Genomic DNA, 23,485 nt, shown 5'->3' with positions numbered 1-23,485 from the left:
GTACCTTGGTTTACAACCATAATCCGTTCCAGAGGTCTGTAAACCAAAACAGGTTGTAACCCAAGGAATGCTTTCACCGATGGGGCCTCAAAAAAAAAAAAAACACCAGTGGGTTGTAATCCCAAAAAAAGGGACCCACACTTCCAGGTTTGACATGGTTGTAATCCAAAACAGTTGTAATCCAAAATGGTTGCAAACCAAGGTACCACTGTATTTGACTGCTTATGTTACATCCCACAAAAAAACCCATAACTTCTTTGTTAAGTAGGTGCCTCAAAGTTGCCCATCAACAGTGAACCCCTGAACAGCAGAAGAGTGAGCAGGCACAAGGGTCATCTTGTCACAATCTTTCCTACAATGAGATGTATTAGATTTCTGCTTTAATTATAGTGTGTGTGTTAGCAAGTGTTTCTGCTTAAATTATAGTGTGTGTGTTGACAAGTGTGTATTGCAAAATTCAGAGATGCACAAAACCACGTGGACAATTCCATTCTAGGGATGGGGAAGATATCTCATTCAGTTCACATTAAAAGGTGAATTTACCTAATTCACACTTTCTAAAACAATATGTGAACAGAAACACAGTCAGCCCTCAAAATCTGCACATCTCCTAATTTTGCAATGCAGATCTCCAGCTAATTAAGACATGCAAAAATCATTAGTACTGACAGTGCATATACATGCACACACTAGCGAATATAAAATACAAAAATTCATTATATTAGGGGGAAATGCTTTGTAAAAATGAGTATATTAAGCAGCTGCATACAGAAAATGTGTATAAAGAGAAATCCACACCATGGCTGATGTTGAAAGGTGGAAAATGGAAGATTGAAAAAATGAGAAACTTAGAGAAACAGAAATTTGCCCATCCTATCTCCGTTCCATGCTGAATGTTATTTTGGGATGTGCGAATCTGGTTGGTTTGCTTAAAAATATGGACCAGACTTAGACCCCATCCAGGAAGTCTGCGTCTCTTTTCAGGGGCTCCTGACAGGTAAGTTTGGCTCCAAACTCCACAAAGAAGTTTTTGCCTTAGTACAGCTTAGCAGAAATAATAACTCCCTCTTATTAGCCACCCACGTCTTGCCGCTAGGAAGACAGAGAACTCCGCGGCCACAGTAGATGAAAGTAACTCCAGTCTGTGATATATTATGATGTTGCTTCCCTCCAATGATTAATTTCTCTTTAGTGACTATTTTAAGCAGTTCATCTTTGTCAGTTTCCTGCTGCATCCACTTAATTAGCAACTCCTGACCTTTAAAAAGCACATTCCATAAATCCAAAGAATGTGAAAATTTAGTTTGATCTCCCCTTCTGGCAATTGCTAGCAATTTGCCAGGCCTGGACTGAACTGGCCAATGATCGCAGTCCAAGTATCTGGCCGCACATTCCTCTTCTCTTTTGGCAATATCAGCTTCCTGCTGGGAAAAGACAAGATCCTTTGGATGATCCAGGCAAGATGTTAGTCTATGTGGAATAAAAACCAATAAACTATTAGCATTGATTACTGACCCAAAGGGAGGGTAAAAAGAACACTTTTCTGTCCCTCAGTGGTATAACTGGGGTAGGGCAACAGGGTTCCTTTGCCATGCTGGAACATACACTGTAGCGCCAAAGTGAGCATCAAAGAGATGGAATGTACTTGCAACAGCATCATTTATATTCTAGGGCAGAGCTTTCCAAACTGTGTGTCATGACATGTGTCAGCTGCAGTGTGTAGGTGTGTACCCGGTGAGGAATTTTTTTTGTCACACCCCCCCCCCCACACACACATTGAAATTATTAAAAGAAGGAAAAATAAGATACAATTGCAAGTGTTATTTTCTGGTCTATTTTCTTAACATTGTGAGCATAAGCACTTAAAACCTCCCCCCCCCCCAAGTTTGTTCTCTGCAAATTTTGAAATCACATCATCAAAATCAATTCGTTTCACTACTTTGTTTTCAATTGACAAGATGTCTAAGTCAGAGAGCCGAGCTTGACTCATACTGGACCTAAGATAACTCTTGATTAATTTTAGTTTTGAAAAACTCCTCTCGCATGATGTCTAGCAATGTAAATTGAACTTTAGAGATTTAAATTAAGGCTCAAAGCAAACAGTAAATTGCCCTAAAAATGGCAATATACATATATTTGTATTTACCTTGTATGCTGTGTGCCTGTTTCAGCAATTTACATAAACCTCTAGTAAAAATATCATTTATGGAAATAGCAGGAGTTATATAAACGGGTCTTACTCGAAAATGTCAGAAAGCTCCTTTGCAACTACGGTACTCACTTCTAGGATTGCATCCTCTGCAATGAGACAGAGCAGCTGCAAGCCTATCTGCCTAATGATAGAACCACCCCATGTTAGCTAATGTCACCCTATGCATCCTACTTCTGAATTGTACCAGCTGTTTAAGAATTGGGGCCTGAGTTTGATTTTGTGTGCAGGAATTTATTGTAAGGGAACCTTTTTGGCTAAAGAGCAGGGTACAAATGCTCTAAATAAATATATAAATCCTAACAATGGCTACTCAGAGGTCAGTCCCATTTAATTCAATGGGTTTACTCACAGTTAAATGGGGCTGGGATTACAGTTTAAGACTGCAATCCTATACCCATTTACCTTGAGGCACATCCAGCTGAAGTTGGATGGGAATGAGCTCTGAGTTGTTGTTGTTGTTTAGTCGTTCAGTTGTGTCCGACTCTTCGTGACCCCATGGACCAGAGCACGCCAGGCACTTCTGTCTTCCACTGCCTCCCGCAGTTTGGTCAGACTCATGTTAGTAGCTTCGAGAACACTATCCAACCATCTCGTTCTCTGTCGTCCCCTTCTCCTTGTGCCCTCCATCTTTCCCAACAGCAGGGTCTTTTCCAGGGAGTCTTCTCTTCTCATGAGGTGGCCAAAGTATTGGAGCCTCAGCTTCAGGATCTGTCCTTCCAGTGAGCATTCAGGGCTGATTTCCTTAAGAATGGATAGGTTTGATCTTCTTGCAGTCCATGGGACTCTCAAGGGTCTCCTCCAGCACCAGAATTCAAAAGCATCCATTCTTGGGCAATCAGTCTTCTTTATGGTCCAGCTCTCACTTCCATACATCACTACTGGGAAAACCATAGCTTTAACTATATGGACCTTTGTCAGCAAGGTAATGTCTGCTTTTTAAGATGTTGTCTAGGTTTGTCATTGCTTTTCTCCCAAGAAGCAGGCATTTTTTAATTTCGTGTAGTCACCATCTGCAGTGATCATGGAGCCCAAGAAAGTAAAATCTCTCACTGCCTCCATTTCGTCCCCTTCTATTTGCCAGGAGGAGATGAGACCAGTGGCCATGATCTTCATTTTTTTGATGTTGAGCTTCAAACCATATTTTGCGCTCTCCTCTTTCACCCTCATTAAAAGGTTCTTTAATTCTTCCTCACTTTCTGCCATCAAGGTCATCTGTCATCTGCATATCTGAGGTTGTTGATATTTCTTCCGGCAATCTTAATTCCAGCTAGGGATTCATCCAGCCCAGCCTTTCGCATGATGAATTCTGCATATAAGCAGGGAGACAATATACAGCCTTGTCATACTCCTTTCCCAATTTTGAACCAATCAGTTGTTCCATATCCAGTTCTATGATATGTATTTTGTATTGTTATAACTCTACACTTGTAAAATCAAATAAAAATTATCTCAAAAAAAGGAAAAGAAAAGAACTATAAATCGAAATCTGGAGCAGATCCCTGAGGTCAACAAAGCAGCTCAGATAATAACTAAATCAATAAAGAACAAGCTACTTTAAACACCAGTTGATGGGAAGACCATAGAACCTTAAAGGTTGCCTTGAAGAAAATGACTGGGTTTCTATCTTTTGGAATGCCTTCTTCTTCTTGACCAGCCGTAAAATGTGCCCCCCAAATGATGCTAGATTGCAATGCTTGTCAGCCCTGCAGACTGGGATTAATGGAAACTGTAGGTCAATAACATCTGGAGAGTCACAATTTCCTTGCCCTTGTAGTCTTCCAGATGTTGCTGGACCGCTATTCCCACCACTTATTACCATCTGCGCTGCCTGGGATGGGTGCTGGAACCACACAACATCTGGAAGGCCACAGGTACTGTAGGTCAACCTCTGCCCTAGTTCCTAAAGATCTCCAGTGTCACTTTGCTGTGGGCAGCAAAGGAAATTTGACAGTACTGCTTGAGTCCGAGATGCGCAGGCATGGGAGTGGACAGATTTCAAATAAAAGGAATGCAACCATTGGGCTAGAAAAGGTTCTTGCTTTGTAAATTGGAAGCCAGCAAGAACTGTGAAAATACCTCTTGCTTGTCTGGATGGGGAGGTGAGTGTGGAAACCTTTGGCTTCTGCATGGCTGGGCTGTAGCCTTCCATTCAGATTGGTCAACCCACTTTTATCCTCTGGGCCTGGTCATCACTAGCAGTTGGCTCTTGGAAGGATGCTCAGAATGGAATGCTCGCCTTAGGATGATATTCTAATTAATGCCTCCATATTTTTTTTGGTTGGCCAACTGCTTGGCAATATTCAAAGAAATGTGAATTGCAAAAGATAGCTAACAGTTATTTCAAATCACATGATAATTCAGATATAGGTTAAAGTAAAGGGACCCCTGACCATTAGGTCCAGTCGTGGCCGACACTGGGGTTGCGGGGCTCATCTCACTTTATTGGCTGAGAGAGCCAATACAACTTCTGGGTCATGTGGCCAGCATGACTAAGTTGCTTCTGGCGAACCAGAGCAGCGCACGGAAATGCCATTTACCTTCCTGCTGGAGCGGTACCTATTTATCTACTTGCACTTGATGTGCTTTCGAACTGCTAGGTTGGCAGGAGCAGGGACTGAGCAACGGGAGCTCACCCTGTCGCGGGGATTTGAACCGCTCACCTTCTGATCGGCAAGTCCTAGGCTCTGTGGTTTATCCCACATCGCCAGCCGCATACCTAGGTTAGGGGTGTGAATTAGATGGATTCATTTTGAAATGCAAACAGAAACAATTTTCTCCCCCCCCCCCCCAATCCTCAGAAAGGCCTCAGAGCCACATTCAGACATTGTTCTCTTGCTCTGTGGGAGAGGCAGAGTCTTGTATCCAAGGGAGCACTAAGCAACTCATTCCACTTGTGCAACAGGTCTAATCCACCTCTAATTCCCCACTCATGCACATTTTAATCTGTCCTGGGGTCCCCCTGCAACCCTCTGGAATACATTTGGTGAGGGCACAGGGCCTGCATGGGGGAAGGAGAGGGGAGAAAGTTCTGTTGCACAGAGAAAGTTCTGTTGCACAGAGAAGGAGAGGGGAGAAAGTTCTGTTGCACAAACCTTTACACTAATGAAATGAGTGCATTGCATACCACAAGTAATGACTGTGAACTAGAGCATATTAAAGGTAAGGTAAAGGTACCCCTGCCTGTACGGGCCAGTCTTGACAGACTCTAGGGTTGTGCGCCCATCTCACTCAAGAGGCCGGGGGCCAGCGCTGTCCGGAGACACTTCCGGGTCACGTGGCCAGCGTGACATCGCTGCTCTGGCGAGCCAGAGCCGCACACGGAAACGCCGTTTACCTTCCCGCTAGTAAGCGGTCCCTATTTATCTACTTGCACCTGGGGGTGCTTTCGAACTGCTAGGTTGGCAGGCGCTGGGACTGAACAATGGGAGCACACCCCGCCGCGGGGATTCGAACCGCCAACGTTTCGATCAGCAAGCCCTAGGCGCTGAGGCTTTTACCCACAGCGCCACCCGCGTCCCTGACACATATAATAGAGCATATTACCAGCATCATAAATGACAAATCCTTTGGGGAAATGTGGCAATATAATGCCATACATGGCTTGGAATTTAAAGAATGTTATTAGAAAGACAATATTGCAGAGAACATTGTTCCAAGTTTATGTGATCAGTGTCTTCATTTCCTCCACTCCGTCTTGGTTTGGAAGAGAATGTTTCATTCTTGCAGGTGGGCAGGGGGGAGACCAACCCCTTCCTCTTCATAGATTTTTTTATCAAAGTACTGCTTCTATTTTTATAATCCTCCAAGGAAAAGGATGCATACTTTATCAAAATTACCAGCAGAATATGTATAATTCCAGTTACAATGAGATCATATGGTACGGGGGGGGGGGCAGGTTCTTTTCAGATTTTCGATGTTTTGAAATCCATCATCATTGCTGTTTTTCAGACATAGGTTAGTTTAGTCTGCCTTGGGGCATCCCAACTCTCACCCAGCATCTAATCCAGCTTCTATTCACCTGGTTCCAGTACACATTCCACATTCCAGCACAATGTGTTTGCCTAGGAACCAAAAGATCTAAGGTGGCTGAGGAGCATGTCAGCTAAAACAACATGTTACCTTCAGCAAATGAAGTTTCCAAAGTTATCCTACAAACTTTGTTCTGGGATTTGCAGTTCAAAATAATGCACCAGAAAGGTTTCTTTGTGGTGTTTTCTTTGTCTTTTATTCACAAGTGGTTTTCTGGGCCAGTGGCCTGGGCAAGTGGGGTGACTCTGAGAGAGTTTCGAGAGCCAGACAAAGAGGCATTTGGCCCCTGGCCTGACCACTTGGGACTAGAATGTGACTAAAATAAACAAGGACATGAACCTAGATCAATGAAACCATGGACATCATTTACAGATTTTAGTGGGTCCTGTATCTGTTTCTCATTATAATAAATGTTTCTTGCTAAATGGCCTGATACATTAGAACATCAGAAAGGACAACTGGGGTGAGATGATCTGCTCCCCCCCCCCCCAAACACACCTACCCACAAAAAGTGCCCTGGGAACAATTAAGTCTGATTTACTCAAATGTAGGTATGGATTGCCAAATCCAGAGACCCAACCCCTTTGAAAGAGAGCTCTTTATGGGCATCAGTTGCCTGAGGAGGTCCTGGGCTCTTCTACTTCTTCCAGTTGCCCAAAGGACTCCTGCCCCTTTAATGACTGCCAGTTCTCCTTTGCCCTTCCTTATGCCCAGAACTGTATATAATACCTTGAAGAACCATCTCCTCTCATGTCTGCCTTTTATGATCTACTGCAGAGGGCACCCTCCCAGTGGCGTAGCGTGGGGGGTGCAGGGGGGGCCGGCTGCACCGGGCGCAACATCTGGGGTTAGGGCAAATCCACAGGTTAGGGGGCGCAAATCCACGGGTTAGGGGGTGCAAATCCATGGGTTAGGGGGCGCAAATTACTTGCCTTGCCCCGGGTGCTGACAACCCACGCTACGCCACTGCACCCTCCTGCTAATTTTTTTTTGCCAGACCTCCAGTACAATCTTTACAGAATTTGTGGATAATGGGCTCTCTTGGTCTTTTTCTCTGGGGTGCTAGAGTTATTGCACAGATATCATTAGTTTAATTCACAATGGGAGGCAATTCATGGAGGGGAACTTGGCAGGATAAATTGTTTCAGCAAACTAGGCTGGCGTGTAATGATGCTCTGAGGCATTTGCTCTAATCTGGCACAAGGTGAATTCAGTCTCTGTAAATCTGCAGCTTAAAAAAAAATCATCTCTTAACCTAACTGGGTCTAACCTAACCTAACCTAACCTAACCTAACCTAACCTAACCTAACAGCTACCAGTAGCCAAGATGGGCAGGCAGCACACATGCAGCCAAGCTGATAGTGATCCTCCATTCATTCCAGTTGGATTTGATTGCCTACTTTTCAGCCAGGTTTCATAGCCATGGTTTGATTTCCAGGTATTATAGTGGTGGTGGTGCTTATGGTGTGAAAGCACCTGCAGATGTATGCAAATCAGTCCACTGCAAATGGCAAAAGGCTCAGGCTGTTATTTCCTGGTCAGTTGACAGTCCAGTGGGCCTTGCTGTGAGATATTTACAATGCAGTCAAATCAACAATGCCTGTTTGCTAGACAGGTACATGATAGGAGCTGAAGCTCACAGAGTTTTCCTCTAAGTTTGCTAGAGAGAACTCTGAGAACCACTCCCACAGTGCCATGACATGGCAAGGGTGTAGCCACATATCATCTTCCTACCTAGCTGGGCACTTGCTCTTTGCTCTTTGACCTGGTTTCAGCAATGTGAGAACATCTGCATGGTTGAGCTCCATTGCTCAGGCACCATCTTAAGCTAGACTTAAGAATGTCTTTGTAACTGAAATACCATTCTAAGCCTGCCTGGAAAACGTTGCTGCATCTGCTAAAATATTATTTTTACCTTTTACAAGGTTATTTGTGTAATCATTGTTTTAAGGGGGAGAAAAGGGGAAAATAGCTGGAGAATCCACTTTGCCTTAAAGCATCCTGGATTACTTAAACAAAAAAGAATGCACTCTGCTGAACTCAAACATGAGGAAGGAAGGATAGCTCATAAATCTATCCTCTCCTCAGTGGCGGAGCTTCATGCTCCAGCACCGGGGGGCAGAGAGCAGGTGGGGTGGGGGTGGTGCGTGTCCTGGGAGCATGGCCTGCCGCCTGTAGGGGCATGGTGTGTGTCCTGGGGGCATGACATGCTGCCCATAGGAACATGGCACCCAGCGTGGGGGCAGCCGCGATGGCACCCCACCAAGATCGCACTCCCGTGGGCGGTGCGCTCCCCACACATGCCTCTTCCTCTGCCAGTGCCTCTCCTAGCATCTATACACATTCCTCCCTACATTTGCATGTCAAAGAACTCACACAGAGATATTAATCTGGCAAAGGAATTCCCATCCCATTTACCTCCATGTCAGGGAAAGTGTTACCTGTTTAATTTGGGGGACCCTATCACTTTGTCACCCTTTCCAAAATTGTATGATTGCAGGGTCGCCTGGTCAAATTTCAACATATCTCACTGCTGATAAAAACACCAGGACAGGACATTCTTTTCTTGACAGCTGGTAAACGTAACAGCACAATCAGGTAAAACTTTTCCCAGTGTGAAGATAATAAACCTTAGGCCTGCATGTCAAGTTGCTTCAAAAGGCACAGCTATGGACATCAGCTGAAAAGTTGGCAGACCTTTCAGTGTTTGCCACGTTTCTGCCTGCTGGGGTGGGGAGTTCAGTGGCTCAAAGCATAATCTTCTCCAAAATGTTAGAATGATGCTGCCCATTTGAAATAATTTGAGCCAGATTTTTGGTTACCAGATTTTTTTCAATTAATCTGGGGACACTTTTTTTTTTTTTTTTTTTTTTGAAGCTGAGTAGCAACAGGGAGTCAGTAGTGGGGAGGGTGAGGCAAAAGACCCTGGGCCCAAGCACACATGCATATTGTATAAAGGTGCGAAGCCCTTCTTTCGCACCATGTGATACATAAATGCGCAGAGTTTTTAAAAAAACTGGGCAATGGCACGCCGCCTGCCTGTGACTCCCAAGCCTTCCCCAATCTCCTTCCCCCTTCCCCCTTTGTTTTGACAGATATGGGGAGGCTCAGGAGTCATGGGCTGGCGGCTGTTGCCCAGGAGGGGCCAGCCTGGTAGTGCAGTTGGCTCTGGCTGGCTTCAGGAGCTGCTCGCTGCCGTGGCGCAGGAACAATGGCGGGCACCACGGCAGTGGGCAGCTCCTGAAGCCGGCCAGAGCCAACTGCGCTACCAGTCTGGCTCCAGGCTGCTGAGGCTGCCACTGCCACATTTCCGGGGAACAGATTTGCAAATCCGGGGACTGTCGCCGGGAACCGGGGATGTCTGGTAACCCTATCATAAAACCAACCACAGAAAGCAAGTTTTTAATTTGGGAAATGTGTGCTCCATTCGAACTGGGCTGCCATTCTGGCAGGGCTCAGAACTCTGTCAAGGATCCTTTGAAGTGAAAGGTAAATTACAATGAAGTCAGTGTCTGGATTTGGAATACAAAGTAACAGTGCAAGAACAATCATCCTGTCTCTCTCCCCAACCCACCCCCATGCATGCACACACGCAATTCCCCCCCCCCCACTAAAAAAAACACCTCACACATGCACACACAATTCTCCTTTTAAAAACCTCACATATATACTGTTATGTATTCAGTGGTCTTTGTTTGCCTGAGCTGGAGTCTGGACTAAGGATTCTGAGCTCCTGTATTCTAATTCGATGCATGATGTCCAATCACAGAACATTTCAGGATTTGGGCCTCTGCCATTGGCCCTTGAATTCTGAGTTGTGATTCACAGCTTGGAAGTTTAGACAGCCAATCACGTTGGGAGTGATAGTGGCCCAGGCTTTCAGAAATGTAAATAAGCAGTTGCTTTGCCCCCGTTTCCCAGTTATGTAGTTCAGTAAAGGTTCTTGCTGTTATCACTGTGTCTTGCCTTGTGGGAAGCCACCTACACTTCATATACAAATACAATTCTCCTAAAAAAAACAACCATGCATGCCAAACACAATTCTCCCAGGACAGCATACAGTTAAATTCCTTCTGCAGTGTCCTTGCCATTTGTTTTGATCAGAGGTTTTGAATTCCCTTCTGCCAGTGGCAGGAAGAATTGGAATAAGATATTGGGTGGGGCCAAAGTGGGTGGAGCTACAGATGCCACTCTTATCTTCATATCCCCACCCCCACCCCATCTCTCCATTCTCCTTCCAGGAAAGCAAGAGGTATTATTTCAAGGACACGTTCCTGCCAGTCTCATTTTCGGAGTGGTTCTGAAATTGCCCGTCCTTGCTGCTCCTGGAAACAGAAATATCTCTAAAGGACTTTGACTTCGCTCTGCTCTCAATTTGCTTTCAGATATGCATTGCGCTGCCTTCTATCACAAATCATGGAAATTCTATTTACCATCCCTGCCAAGTGCAAAATGTGGCCCTTTGCCCATCTGTACTTACCTATTTTGGATAATCCCTTCTACTGCTTAGATCTGAGGAACAGCAGGCAGTTCCTCCACATAAGGAGACCGGAGGCATCCTTCAAACACCAGAGCAGCTGCATAATTCATTCCCCAAAAGGCTGTTGGTGTGGAAGACTCTCGCCTGGAAATGCTGCTTGTTATTTTCCCAGTGTTTATTATTCTGCGAGCACAAGAGAAATCCACCCTGGTGGGTGTTTTAATGAATGCAAAAGCTACTGTATATCATTCCTAAGTAGTTTTAAATATTCCTTAAAACATTTAATTAAATGGGACTCTTGTGCTTTGTATTAAAATCACATCAGTGAACGAGGGTTTCTCTTCCAGGCTCTGGCTGAACCTCTGAAGGCACCTGCTGGAGATTTCTGGGAACAAGGAAGCTGTAGCTGATCATATCAATTGTACAAATGAGCAGAGAACTGATGACGCTTGCACCAGACATCCTATTGGGAGGAGCCAGTTTTCTGAGTGCATGTTCTGGAAGTGGGGTAGTAGAGGATTCCCTGGCCGACTGCTTCAGGTCGTGGTGGATGTTCTCTTGGAGACACCTAGTTTGGCTGTCCTTTGTTTTTTTAAAAAAATAATATTTATTATTTTTCCAACCATTTAAACACTACAAAGAAAAGAAAAGAAAAGAAAAGAAAAGAAAAGAAAAGAAAAGAAAGAACAATACAATACAAAAACACTACATAACAATAACACATTAAACTAACAAAACAGAACCAAAAATAAACAAAAACAGTTTAAAACACATTTAAAACATTTTCAATATCTTATCTTTCATTCACTTATTTCCACGACCTCCTCGCACCTCCCTTTTTGTATTCCACTTCTATTAATTGTTTCAGCAATTCCTTTCCATCTTCCTCTGTTATCTATCCTATAATTATCTTAACATATTCTAACCTTATTTTTTCCTCTAATATTCTATTAATCTATTTATACTTAATTCCTTATAACATTTCTACTAAAGCCATATAACTTCATTCCAACATTCTTCTAACATTCATTAATTTTACAATATTTCTGTAGATAGTCTTTAAGCTTTTTCCAGTCTTCTTCCACCGACTCTTCTCCCTGGTCTCGGATTCTGCCAGTCATTTCCGCCAATTCCGTGTAGTCCATCAACTTCATCTGCCATTATCCAACACTTCAGAGTTTTCAAGAAGCAGCCATTCTCTCAGCCAGCAAAAAGCAGCTGATTCACAACAAAGTTTAAGGTCTGGCAGGGCAAATCCACCTCCTTCTTTAGCATCAGTCAATATCTTAAGTTTTACTCGAGGCTTCTTGCCCTGCCAAACAAATCTGGGAACATCCCTTTGCCACCTCTTGAAACACTCCATCCCATCCAAAGCTTGCAATGTTTGAAACAGAAACAACATCCCCGGCAACACAGCGACACTCATCCCCACCACAACAATCCAACATCCTTCACAATTATCCTTAAATAGATTCACATTTTTGGCAGTCACGCTAACCCCCAAATACCTCACTTTCTCAACCAATGTTAGTCCTGTCTCCTCCTGAAACTCTGTCAGACTTTCCTTCTCCAGTTCAGGTAGGGCTCTGATCCTCAGATTCGTCTGTTTTTCTTTAAGTTCAATCATGGCAAGTGTCAACTTATGTTCATCAAGTTGCCTCTGTAGGGCTGGAACTCTCTCTCTCTTCAGTTGAGTTACTTTCCATTCAGCAGCAACAGTTTTCTCCCTGGCTTCATCCGCAGTTTGCCGTATCAAAGTAGACTCCTGTATCAATTTCTGGATGGTTTCTGTATTGGTATTCACCTTTTGTCCCAGATTATTTCTACTTTCTGTATTTAAGTCGATTTTAATAGTTGCAGCATCCACTTTCGCATTTATCACGTCTATTTTCTTGTGAAGCTGTACCAGTGAGTCATTTATCCTAACTAATGCAACCGCTAAGGCCTCTTCTGTCGACATTCCTCTTGGTTTTGAATGTACTGGTACAAAAGCAGCAACAGAAAAGGCAGGAAGGCCTGGTGTTTAATGTTTTTTCAGCAGTTGACTAGTCTGTTTTTTTCCTTTCCATTTGCCATAACACTTAAAGGATTCAAGGTCAATCCCAGAGTCTCACAGTTTTTTATCTTGCAGCTGAAAATTCCCCTAGCCCAGCTCTTGCAATGCAAACAGTTTCAAAGGCTTCCACTAGGGGGAAACAGTTTCTATTTGTATTAGTCAGTAATGTCCTCTTTTAAACACAGATCAAACAATCCAAAATTAGTTTCAGTTTTCAGTTACTTTTACTCCTTTTTAAAAGCAGCCGGAGACAGTAGAAATAATGTATTCTCTTATTTAGCTAGCTGTCAATGAACATTCTAAACGCTGTCAATGAACATTCCAAAAGACATCAATCCTGCTAGCAGCCTGTTTCCAGGGTCAGAGCGGCGGTATTTTAACTCTCTTCGCTCTCTCCTACAGGCAACTCAGTCCACCACTTCCCCACCTCTTCTCCTGTCTCCAAGGGGGGATATATGTTCTTTACCGATGAAACTTTAATCTTTTACAAAAGGCTTTCCAAGACTTCAGCTTGCAGCCTCATTGCTTCAGTCTATTTACAAAAGGGGGAGGCGGACTTCCTGTATTGAACCTCCCAGTTTCGATGCCAAATTAAACGTTTAAAAGTCCAATTCTCCCACTTCAGCTCTACTCACGGGTTTGAAGTCAAATTTTCCACAGGAAAAAGTCAGTGCTCTCCGGCAACAAATGATTCAAAGCACCGCGCCACTCACCCCACGTCGCTCCGGACCCCCAAAACCGGGTTTCCCCGCGAGTAGGGGAGGCGCAAAGGGTGCCCGCCGAATCCCACGCTCACAGGCTTCTCCCGCCTGTGATTTTTACGGGTCTCCGCCTTCGCCGTGGCGGCCAGACCCAGATTCCCACGGAGCAAATTCCTCCCGATCAGAGGAATTCCGCCATTACCGGAGGCACCAACCCGGAAGTCCTAGTTTGGCTGTCCTAGGGGATTTAAACATCCATGCCAACACAAACTTACAAGGGGCCACTTGGGACTTCGTGGAAATCTATCTCTCTTTTAAATCAGAACCAGTGAAGGCAGTGAAGTGTCTGGAGGCGGTTGGAGGATGGATGGCAGCTAATAGATTGAGGTTAAATCCTGACAAGACGGTTTTTGGGGGACAGGGGGCAGGCAGGTGTGCGGGACTCCCTAGTCCTGAATGGGGCAACTGTGCCCCTGAAGGACCAGGTGCACAACCTGGGAGTCATTTTGGACACACAGCTGTCCATGGAGGCGCAGGTCAATTCTTTGTCCAGGGCAGCTGTCTACCGGCTCCACCTGGTACGCAGGCTAAGACCCTACCTGCCCGTGGACTGTCTCACCAGAGTGGTGCATGCTCTAGTTATCTCCTACTTGGACAACTGCAACATGCTCTGTGTGGGGCTACCTTTGAAGGTGACCTGGAAACTGCAACTAATCCAAGACCACATAACACCAGTCCTGAAAGACCTACATTGGCTCCCAGTACATTTCTGAGCACAATTCAAAGTGTTGGTGCTGACCTTGAAAGCCCTAAACGGCCTTGGCCCAGTATACCCGAAGGAGCGTCTTCACCCCCATCTTTAAGCCCGGACACTGAGGTCCAGCGCTCAGGACATTCTGGCGGTTCCCTCAGTACAAGAAGTGAGCTTAAAGGGAACCAGGCTGCGGGCCTTCTCGGTAGTGGCGCCCACCCTCGGTAGTGACATCCATCAGATGTCAGTGAGGGAACTGCCCAGTTCAATTCTATATTTTTCCTTTTCACTCCTATCACCTCTAAAGGTGAGAGCCACCATGGCATTTTGGGTTCTAATAACTCTTTATACTTTCCCCATACTCTATATATTGATTTTCTTATAATATGATTAAGAAATCCTCTGTGGACTTTCACCTCTTCATATCCTAGGTAGGCATGGCTCCTGTAACGGTTGTCAAACCCTTCTAAGTCCAATATGTCTACATTTTATAATATCATCCATTCTTTTAACCAGTTTAGACAGGCCAAATAATAATACAAATTTAGATCAGGTAGTGCCAATCCACCTGTATTTTTATTATCTATTAATAATTTGTGTTTAATTCTTGGTATTTTTATATTGCCAAATAAATCTTGATAAATCTGTTTGCCATAATTCAAAGCATCCTACCCCTCCAATAATTGGTATCATTTGAAATCATTTGACATCATTTTAGGAAGCACATTCATTTTCACTACTGATATCCTACCACAGAATTTTAGTTTGTTCCAAATTTCCAGATCCCTTTTAATTTCTTTCCAGATTTGTATATAATTATCCTTAAATTAGTTGCTGTTTTTATTCGTCAATGAGATTCCCAGATATTTAGTCTTACTCTTATTTACTATCGTCAATCCTGAAATCTTCTGTAATTCTTCTTTTTCTTGTACAGGCATATTCTTTGCTAGCATACTGGTCTAGTTTTTGTTAAATTTAAATCCTGCCACTTTTACAAATTCAAGGATCCTTTCTATTATTTTTTGTACGTGCCCACTGTTATACCTTCTATGTCTTGGTCTTTCCTTATTGCAATCGCTAGAAGTTCTAATACCATAATGAATAATAAGGGTGAAAGAGGGCAGCCTTGCCTAGTCCCCTTGCTTATCTTAAATTCTTCTGTTACCTCATTATTTAAAATCAGTTTGGCTCTCTTATTTCGGTATATGGCCTTGATACCCCTGCTGAAATTTTCCTCGAATCCTGAGCTTTCTTTAGATTTTTTCATAAATCTCCCAGAGATGTTGTCAAAGGCCTTTTCAGCATCTACCAGCATCGAGTTGGCTTTTTAAAAAATCAATTCTTGCTTCCAGATATTCTAAGATATCTATTATATCTCATGTTGCTATGCACATGTCTGCCTGGGAGAAAGCCTGCCTGATCCTTATATATGATTTCATTCAATACTCTTTTTAATCTGTTGGCTAGGATATCAGTGAATATTTTATCATTATTTAATAATGATATAGGTCTATAATTTCTGATTGACGTCAGGTCCATTCCTTGTTTAGGTATCAGAGTGATAAATGCTTCTTCCCATGATTTTGCTTCCTTCTTTTAAAATTCCATTCATAGCTGTTTTCATTGGTTCTGACAATATATCTTCTGGTTTCTTATGATACACTGCTGACAGGCCGTCTGTACCTGGAGATTTTCCTGTCTTTGCTTTTGAAATTGGTTGTTGCACCACCATCATTCTTATTGGTAAGTTTAATTGCTCAATTTTTCCACAAGGTATCATTGGAAGTCTGTTCTGTGCTAGGTATTTTTTAATCTCTTCTTGATCTCCCTCTTCTGCTTGATATAGTTTCCTATAATAGTTTGCAGATTTTTTGCAAATTTCTTTGGGTTCTTCTATTGTTTTTCCTTCCTCTATCAATTTCTCTATTATTGTCTCCTTTTGTTTTTTCTTTAATTGCCAAGCAAGCAGCCTGCCTGGTTTTTGGCAAATTTAAAAATATTTTGTCTTAATATTTTTATCTTTTATTCTATTTCATAATTCAAAATCATGGAAAGCTGCATTTGTAATATCTTGCGGTAATTTTTTTTTTTTTTTGGGGGGGGGTATTCCTGCTTTGGGTTTTTAGCCAATTCTTTCTCATTCTCCCTTATCTCCTTGAGAATTTTTTTCAAATTCTTTCCCCTTTCTTTTCTTTGGATTATATTTTGCTGGATGAAGAAGCCTCATATTACCACCTTACTTGCATCCCAAACGATATTAAGATCTGTTTCCTGATTCAAATTGTTTTCAAAATATTCTCTTAGGGTCGCCTTTGCCTTTTCTAATATTTTCTCATTATTTAGGATGGATTAATTGATTCTCCATCTTCTTGTTATTTTCCTTCCTTCTCTTATTTCTAATGTAGTAGGGATGTGGTCCGATACTGTTTTTGAATAGATTTCCACTTTCCTAATCTTTAATAATAAACTTTGCGATACCCATATTGCATCAATTCTCCCCAATGAATTTTTTGCTTCTGAGTGGTGTGTAACTTGCTTTTCATTTCGGTGTTTAACCCTCCATGCATCCTGGAGCTTGAGATTTTCTACCAACTGCAAGAAGGTTAGCAGCAATCTTCCTTCTTTACTCTCTGTCTCATGCATTGTCCTATCCACCTCCAGCGAAGTAACTCCATTTAAATCTCCAATTAATATAATATTTTCGTTCAGTAACTTTTCCTCCAGTTTTTGATAAAATTCCACTTTCTTATCATTTGCTGCATATATTCCAACAAAAAATATTTTTTCTTTTTTCTTTACCTTTATCACCATCATTCTTCCTTCTTCATCCTTAAATACATACTCCGGATTTAATCTTGGGTTTGTGTAAATAATTACACCTCTTTTTTTACAACATCTGGGGAAATAAATTCATCACCTAATTTTTTTTTCTTAATTAGCACTCTTTTATGTTTTCTAATTACATGAGTCTCTTGTAGGCATATTATGTCCCATTTATTTTTTAAGAGTGTGACATCACCTTGCTGACAAAGATCTGTATATAGTTAAAGCTATGGTCTTCCCAGTAGTGATGTTTGGAAGTGGGAGCTGGACCATAAAGGTGGCTGATCGCCAAAGAATTGATGCTTTTGAATTATGGTGCTGGAGGAGACTCTTGAGAGTCCCATGGACTGCAAGATCAAACCTATCCATTCTGAAGAAAATCAGCCCTGAGTGCTCACTGGAAGAACAGATTCTGAAGCTGAGGCTCAAATACTTTGGCCACCTCATGAGAAGAGAAGACTCCCTGGAAACAACCCTGATGTTGGGAAAGATGAAGGGCACAAGGAGAAGGGGATGACAGAGGACGAGATGGTTGGACAGTGTTCTCGAAGCTACTAACATGAGTCTGACCAAACTGCGGGAGGCAGTGGAAGACAGGAGTGCCTGGCATGCTCTGGTCCATGGGGTCATGAAGAGTCAGACACGACTAAACAACAACAGTTCAACTTTATTGGGCCTGTCCTTACCGCTGCTTGTCCACCAAGTCTCTCTTACGCACAGCAACCCAGGTCATGTTGGCAGGGAGGTGGGGTTGCAATAATTTTTAGGAAGTCATTAGCTTGCACCAGGCGTCCTATTGGGAAGGCCCCGTTTTCTGAGTGCATGTTCTGGAAGTTGGGCAAAAAATGATAACAAATTGAAATTGAAAAATTATAAGGAAATAAAGCATTGCCTGACAGGGTGGATTCAGTACCACCAGCTAAATGAGGTGTTTAAAGCAGATTTTTAAAAAAGGTTTTGCAAGTGAAATTTCAATATTAGATAATGATTAATACAAAATAAGACAAAGGTAATTTCTAAAACTTGTTAAAGATGTTTTACAGATGGTATTTAACACCAAGCAAAATATTCAAAATGTATAAAACAAAATAAAAAATGTGTTGGAGGTGCAACCAAGTAGAGGGGATGCTACTACATATGTGGTGGACCTGTGTTAAAATTAAGGGCTTCTGGGATATGGTATATGAAGAGCTAAAGAAAATATTTAAACAAACTTATGTTTAAAAAACAGCTTTTTTAGTGGGTATACTAGATTCAGATATCACTAGGAAAAACAAGAAAATATTACTTTACACTACAGTGGCAGCAAGAGCCCTAATTGCAAAAAATAAAAATAAAAAAAATGAGACAGCATCAACAAAAAAAGAATGCCAAGAAAAAATATTTGATTACATTGAGTTGGCTAGAATGACAGGCGCAATTAAGGGTCAGTCTAAACAAAAAAATCAAAAAGAATGGGAAAAATACAGAGATGACCTTAAAAAGCAGTGCCCTCAAATTAATACCTGGACTTTTGATTAACTTTGGCAAAACAAATTATGGTGTAAAATCATAAAATAGAAAGAAAGGGGGGGGGACGAAGTGAGAAGGAAACAGTTTCCTAAATATGAAAGCAGAACCACGCTGAGGATGAAGGAAGTCAATAGAAGAAAAGAAGAACTGAAATATGGTTTGTTGTTGTTTAGTCATCTTAGTTGTGTTCGACTCTCTGTGACCCCATGAACCCGAGCATGAGTTACATGTTCATTATTTGTTTCATATTTGTCTTTGTGTTTTCTTTTTGAGTTTTCTTTTCTTTTTTTCTTTTTAGTGTTGTGTGTTTGTGTTGCAAAATAAAATATTTTTTTTAAAAAAAAGAATATTATTTATTACATCGATATTCCATCTTCCCTCCGATAAGCTCAAAGTGAAGTACGTGGTTCTCCCCACTCCCCACTCCCATCCTGTGATGTTAGGATGAGAAACAGTGACAGGTCCAGTGTCAACCGAGTCAGCTTCTTGGTTGAGTCAGGATGTGATCCCTAGTCTCCCAGACCCTACACCACACTGCTACTGATGCAGCCAGGAGCAGTGAGGAATGGAGTGGCTTATATTCAGGTATTTTTTCTTTCTTTCTTTTTTCTTCCCCTTCCCCTCCAATTTTAAAGGTGTGGCTTATATTTGGGCCAATACGGTAGGTACTGCTGTGTTGGGGAAGGTAAACAGCATTTCCATATTTCCAAACAGCATTTCCATGCTCTGGCACTCGTCATGGTGTCCCGTTGTGCCAGAAGCAGTTTAGTCCTGCTGGCCACATGACTCAGAAAGCTGTCTGCGGACAAACACTGTCTCCCTCAGAATGAAGCGAGATGAGCGCCACACCCCACATTCACCTTTGACTGGACTTAGCTGTCCAGAGCTCCTTTACCATTACCTCAACTGATTCATGCAGATCAGCTGAGGAAGAGAGATTGTTGTTGTTGTTGTTAATATTATTATTATTTTAAGTCTCAGACAACGCAGACTGCTGGACTGGTATTGCCCACAGGTCTACATCCACCAATATAAGAGGGTGGCAAATACCAAAAAAGTGCAGCAGCATTGTTTTCAAAAAGCAGTAGACACATGTAGGGCTCATGAAGTTTAGCCATAGTTACCTTTCCTCTGCTCTCTCCAGGCAGGGTCTACAATTTAAAGCTCTATATCCTAATGCTTTTAAATTTCATTTCCCCTCTTTTTTTCCTCCAGAGCTTTCACCTGAAAACCTGCTCTTACAAGTTCAATCAGAGCAAATGTAAATCCATGGAAAACCCAATCTGACGTTTGTTCCAATTCAGCTTTAAGTAGCAGGTTTACATGGGGAAAGCTCAGGCCACAAAAACCAAACGAAAACCATTTGGACACGTAGCATTAAAGTGCAGACCTGTGCCTGGAAAGAGTGAGGCAGACGTGTGAATAAACCAAGGAGAGCAGTCCTTGTAGTATGCACCAGAGAGAGATTAGCCTTTGAAGAAGCATTAGCTCAAAAGGGTAATAAATTATCTATTACTGCTGTTCAATCAGGATCATCAGGTTTTCTGGTTAATTAAGGAATCATTTGTTGTTCAATGGGCCCTGTGGTCTTTGGAGGAACCCCACTTTTTCACTTTGTGGTTCACTCCTGTGACTGCCCACCAACTGGGATCAGATAAGTCCAATATGAGATCATTTAATAGGATAGCTGCCTGTCCCACTTACAATGCTGTAGAAAGTGGGTTCCCTTGAAAGGATATCCCCAGTGGTAGTGGATACCTGCTTTCTGGTGAACCTGCTAAAATTTATTGAGGCGGCAGTTTCAAGACATACATCCTGGTAGATTTGGAGTTCAGCATGCTTATAGGGAACGTGCTTTAGCTGCCGAATGGGCATAGATTTGTTCACACATTCAATAACTTTCAAAATGAATAACAATGTCTCTTGGGGGTCCACCATCTTGAAGCTTATGCTTCAGGGTGTTAGAATTCCTGCTCCATGATTGCAGTCATGGGATTTTTGTCTATCACATGATGGTGTATATTTTGACTCCACAAAGTGGGAAGTGACAGAAACAGGATGTTTGTGTTACTGTGTTCCGTGAAATGGGACTATTGTCCTTTGTTCATTCTCTCTTTGCTGTCTGGTGCTAGAGAGAGAGGGAGCCATGTTGCAGTGCTCTCTGTGTGTTTATATATAAATAAAGTAGATTAGCCAAAATGCTGAGTTGCTGAGGTCTGTCACGCGAACTGCGCAGACTCTGTGGATCCCTAAGTGTGCCGATGTCTGTTGGCATCGGTCGCTGTGATGTTCAGGCAGAAGAAAGCTTATGGAGCTCCCGAATGAAAGACCAAGAGGGAGAGAACATGTCAGTCGGGCATGTGTCTCTGCCAGGGTCCTACTTGAGAGTAGGATGAGCTCCTGACAGTAACATGCCCTCTCTAGGGTTGCCACCTGTCCAGTATAATACAGTATGGCCCCTTATTTTAATGTAAAATGCTATGTCATGTATTGATTCAGTACAGGAATAACAGTAACAATAACATATAAAAACACAATAAAATGTCAAACATTAAAAACTTCCTGGTCTAGGGTTGCCTTTGGAAAGTTTATCTGATGGGAGGGCGTTCCACAGGGCAGGCGCCACTACCAAGAAGGCCCTCTGCCTGGTTCCCTGTAACCTCACTTCTCGCAGTGAGGAAACTGCCAGAAGGCCCTCAGAAGTGGACCTCAGTGCCCAAGGCTGGACAATGGGGGTGGAGACGCTCCTTCAGAAAGCTGTTTGTCCTGTATTTCCCCTGTTTCCACTCTGCTGCTGCACTCTCTTGCTATCCCTGCTTCTCAGTTCTTTACTTTCCTTTTTTCTCCTTGCTCCCTCTTCTCATCCCACCCCTAAGAAGGAGCAAACCAGGGCACAGCTTTCCTGTTGTCAGCTTCAGCTGGGTTAAGGTGGCCATCTGCAGAGCTGCAGCCTAGAAGCGCTAGGCCCCATCCCTCAGAGAGCAACAAGATCCGAGGCTCAGAAGTCCCTATTCACAACATGGTTCTCTGCATGACATTGGAGAGAGGAGGGTGCAGGAGAAGTAGCTCCTCACCAGGACTGCCCTTCCCCCTCCCTCCTAATATTTCTTTTCTCCTTCAGAAATTTAACACATGGAACAAAGCTCATCCCCTCATCAGAATATGCCCCCCATTTAATTTTTGCCCTGGCCTGCATGTATTTCTCTACAGTACTGCATGTGTGTGAAAGGGTGTTGAGAGGTCATGTGTTTCAGCCCTGGGTAGCAAAGCACAGATTTACAAACTTGTGTATATGTGTGTGTGTGCATGTGACAAATTCCAGAGGGGCCATCTGGTTAGGCTGAAATAGATTGTAATGGATTGCCTTGAAATCATTTCAGCACTAGGTGGGGGGGGGGGGAATCGTCCCCAACATCCTTCCCCCCCCCCCCCCGTCACTGCCCACCTGCCACTGTCCTGTGTTGTATTTTGCCAGAGCAAAGGTGGCAACCCTAGTTCTCTTTATGTGACTCAAACATGGTTTGAGCCATGTCAACAGCAAAAGCCACAACTTCCTTTCTACTCATTCTCTGGGACCCTTCTGAGGTTAAGTTTCTACTTGCAGTTTTGATCCTTCTGATCTTCTAGCCAAATCTGGATATAGCAATGGTTTGATCCGCTAATGTATCTAGATGTACTTTCTGACAAAGACCCAGTTCAAGGAATATTTCTGGTATCATAGAGATGTCAGCAGACATATCCTTGAAAGGCAATCTGAGCATCTTGAGAGCATCTTGCCAGCCTGTAGTGAGATCTAGGTGCAGTTGTTAGATCTGTGCTGCTACATTCAGACAGACACTTCGGATGAGCCATTCCTGCCTTTGTTTTGCCACCCACCCTATTGGGTTTATCAATTTCTTTCTCCATGGAGCTGTCAAGGCTGCTAGATCTCTCTAGGGCCAAAATGAAGAATTCAGGGCCTCATTCACTCACTAATTGCGATTTCCCTTGCATTCCCCAGCAGATGTTACTTAAAGTTGCAGAAAGCAACCAAGCATCTAACTTTGTTCAAATATTGTGCAAAGTATGTTGCTGAGAGTGCATATTATGCATCCATTTTGTCCCCTGGCTAGTCACAAACCCTCCCATTCTCTTCTCTCTTTTTTTGCAATATATTTTTAGCTGAAGGGCAGGGAGTGCCTTAGAAACGTTTTTTTCTAAGCTGTTCAGAGAACCTTTGGCTAAACAGTGGGATATAAATGCTGTAAATAAACCCAGATGTCTCACGAGAAGCTATTCTCCTTCTGCAAGGCTGTGCTATTACACCCCTATTCACGGCAAACAGGGGAGGCATTGAGGAAGAGGCAGTCCAGGCTGTTCACTCCAAGAACGGTAGGAAATGGAGAGGAAATGTGGCTTTCAAAAGAATGGCTGTATCTCAGGTATACCTAAGAGGAATCTGTAAGAGATCCCAAATGGAGAAGTATAGATTGAATTACCTGCCAACACCTCTCTCTAGCCCCTGCCATGCCACCACCTGCCCTGCTACAGTTTCTTTACCTGCTATTCAAATAAGGGCATGCTTCTGTGACCAGACCTTTCAACAACCCTTTAAACTTCCCCAACAGGTTTGTAGAGCTGCTTTCAATTACCGTAATATGTTCTCAAGCCACATGGAGCTTCTAAAGATAAAGCCAACTCAGTGTCTCCTTGCCAAACAGAGCTTTCATTAAGCACACACAATTCCTTTACCCCTGGCTTCCCACTCTGTGGGGGCAGCTGTGGCATATTAGCATCCATATGGTGTTTGTAAAGGATGCAGCAGACATGATAAGGGAACTACAGAACCAGCAGCTTTTTGCACAGAAGGGAATGAAAACTGGTGATGAGGAATGGATTGCAGAGGAGCATCTTCTCAAACCAAGTGACTTGAAACTTGTTT

The sequence above is a fragment of the Podarcis muralis genome, chromosome 7 (assembly GCF_964188315.1).
Source record: "Podarcis muralis chromosome 7, rPodMur119.hap1.1, whole genome shotgun sequence".
NCBI classification, from domain to species: domain Eukaryota; kingdom Metazoa; phylum Chordata; class Lepidosauria; order Squamata; family Lacertidae; genus Podarcis; species Podarcis muralis.
Note: the sequence above shows the minus strand (reverse complement) of the source record.